Genomic DNA, 2,557 nt, shown 5'->3' with positions numbered 1-2,557 from the left:
TCTCAGCTTTTTTCAGCTATATTTCTGCTCCTTTTTAGCTATTTAAATTTTTTATTTGTCCATCAGCCTTTTTCTGTTAATTGAAGGTTTTTTATGTTTTTTCAGCTGCTTTCTGATCGTTTCAGCTATTTTCTGCAATCTAAGCAACTTTTTAGCTTGTTTAAGCTAAATTCACTTGTTGTGATCATGTCAGTTTTTAACATGTTGAATTCAGCAGACGTGCTCTTTCTGCTTCTCTGTGCTAGATTCCGCGTTTTCGACTACATTTTTTCAGCTACATTTCTGCTAATTTCAATTTTTTTGGCTGTTTTACAACAAATTGCTACATTTTGTACTTTTTTTGGAAAATGTTTAACGTTAACCATTCACACTGTATTTTTGTAGAAAATTCTAAATCTTTATTTTACAGTTAATAAAATCACTGTCACTTGTCCTATTTTTGCATTTCTAAAAATATATATAAACTCTGTAATCTTTGTATTGTTGCAGGGTATCATTTTTACTTGTTTCAACCCCTTTCCTTAAGGTCCTGTCACAGTATAATGTTTTAGACAACTTATGCCAACTTGTGAAAATTTGAAGACTCCTATGTCAAAGGTTAAAAAAATCAATTGAAAGCCTTTTTTAGGCATGTGCGTACTGTAATGCTAACAATTTGATCAAATATCTAACTTTTATTTGTAATTTAGTTGAATTTTTTTCACATAAGTTGGCATAAGTTGAGATTGTTGCAATTGTTTTGCACTGAAAATAGATAAATCCTGATTTCTAATGTCAAATTCTGATAGGTAACTGTCTCTAAAACAAAACATATCTTTTTATTCTTGCACATTCTTTTATATTATATTTTTACTGTTAGTAGTAGTATCATTTCTAGTTAGTGGTAATTTTGCATTTTGTGTATTTTTTATACTTTGTAAACTAGTGTGTGAACCTCTGTACTGATGCTGCTGTGACGCCCGAATTTCCCCACGGCGGGACAATAAAGTCTATTCTATTCTATTCTATTCTATTCTATTCTATTCTATTCTATTCTATTCTATTCTATTCTATACGTTGTCTAAAACGTTATAGTGTGACAGTAGGAATATGAGGAAGGTCTGAAATGTGACCTTAGTTTGAGTGATTTGTGCTTTTTTAGCATTTTGTTTTTGTCACTGATCTTAAAAAAACCAATGCTTAAAATGAAACTCGAGATTCATCCTAAACAAACTTTAAAGTAGATATTTGATGCTTTTAAATCTTTCTTTTTACAATTAAATCCTTCAGTTTGGGTCTATATAAAGTGGAACTGTAAAGCTTTGGTCTGAATTCATCCTTCTTGTAACTCCACAAGCCCCTCTTCACCACTTTTTCTGAGGTGTGTCATGGATCCACTCGTTTTAAGGCTGTCTCTTTAAATCCAAATGAGGCACAGTCAGGTCTGCAAACTTCCATTGAGATATAAGTGAGAGGATGAGTGAGCTTTTTTACAGAATGCCATTTTTATGCTGGCTCTAGGCTCACTGATGACCTTTAACCCTTGTTTCATCAGTGGGGTATGTCGCCGAGGAGGGAATTGTTCCCCAGACCGTGAAGGAGCCACATGGGCAAACAGCTGAGCAGCGTCTCGCAGGAGTGGTGAAGGGAAACGTCGCAGGCTCCACAGGCTTGCCTTTAAGGTAACAGGTTTATGCAGAMAGCATCAAACAGACTTCTACATGAGCACAAACATGCATGTCGTTCCACAGCCTGCACAGCAGTGCTGGTTAGGAAACACACAAAGTGAAACATGCAGCCGAACAGAAAACACCTTCGAGACAAAACCTGCCAAAGTTTCGACTGAATGCTGCCAAGTTTGTGTCTCGCAGAGGACCGCCGTGCTGCTGTGCCAGACCATGTGTGAATGTAATTTGCCCTTTAAGTTGTTCAGGTCAATGATGACTCATCTTTTGGGGTTGGACGATTGCGTCACGAAGATATGACTGCTCCCTGGAGTTAACACCATGCTGCTCCCCATCCATTCTAGATAAACCACCAAATATCTTTTTTTTTTTACTTCCACTGTCTTCCCTAACTGTCCTTCTCTTTGTCCTTGAGTTTATGAATCAACATTTTATTTTTGATGCAAACAGCAGGAAAGAATCATTTATAATTTTCAAAATATCTCATTTGATCTATAAATATAAATATAATTTGATTAAATGTATGTTTTTAAATAACTAATTTGTAGCTATTTATTAGTTATGTAGATCCAATTTTAACTTTCTGAGAATTATATTTAAATTTATCCAGTGGTTTATGGGATATTTGATTGATTGTATGATTGTATATTGTGATTTTATGTTGTTTTGTTCTTTTGAACGTCTTATGTTTTTATGTTTTCTTCATTATTTATTTCTCTATCTCTCTCTTTCTCTTTCTTCCTACCTCAGGACTACAGATGTAAATTAGCAATTATATTACAAACTGGCTCATTTATAGTCTATACAGAAGTAAAAGAATGTTCATTAATGTGCACTTTCCTGAATTAAAAAAAGTGTGTGCGTTTGTGTGTGTGTGTGTGTGTGTGTGTGTG

Source organism: Austrofundulus limnaeus, unplaced genomic scaffold (assembly GCF_001266775.1).
Source record: "Austrofundulus limnaeus strain Quisiro unplaced genomic scaffold, Austrofundulus_limnaeus-1.0 Scaffold5, whole genome shotgun sequence".
Taxonomy (NCBI): Eukaryota; Metazoa; Chordata; class Actinopteri; order Cyprinodontiformes; family Rivulidae; genus Austrofundulus; species Austrofundulus limnaeus.
The sequence above is the reverse complement of the archived record's forward strand: the minus strand, read 5'-3'. Positions refer to the sequence as shown.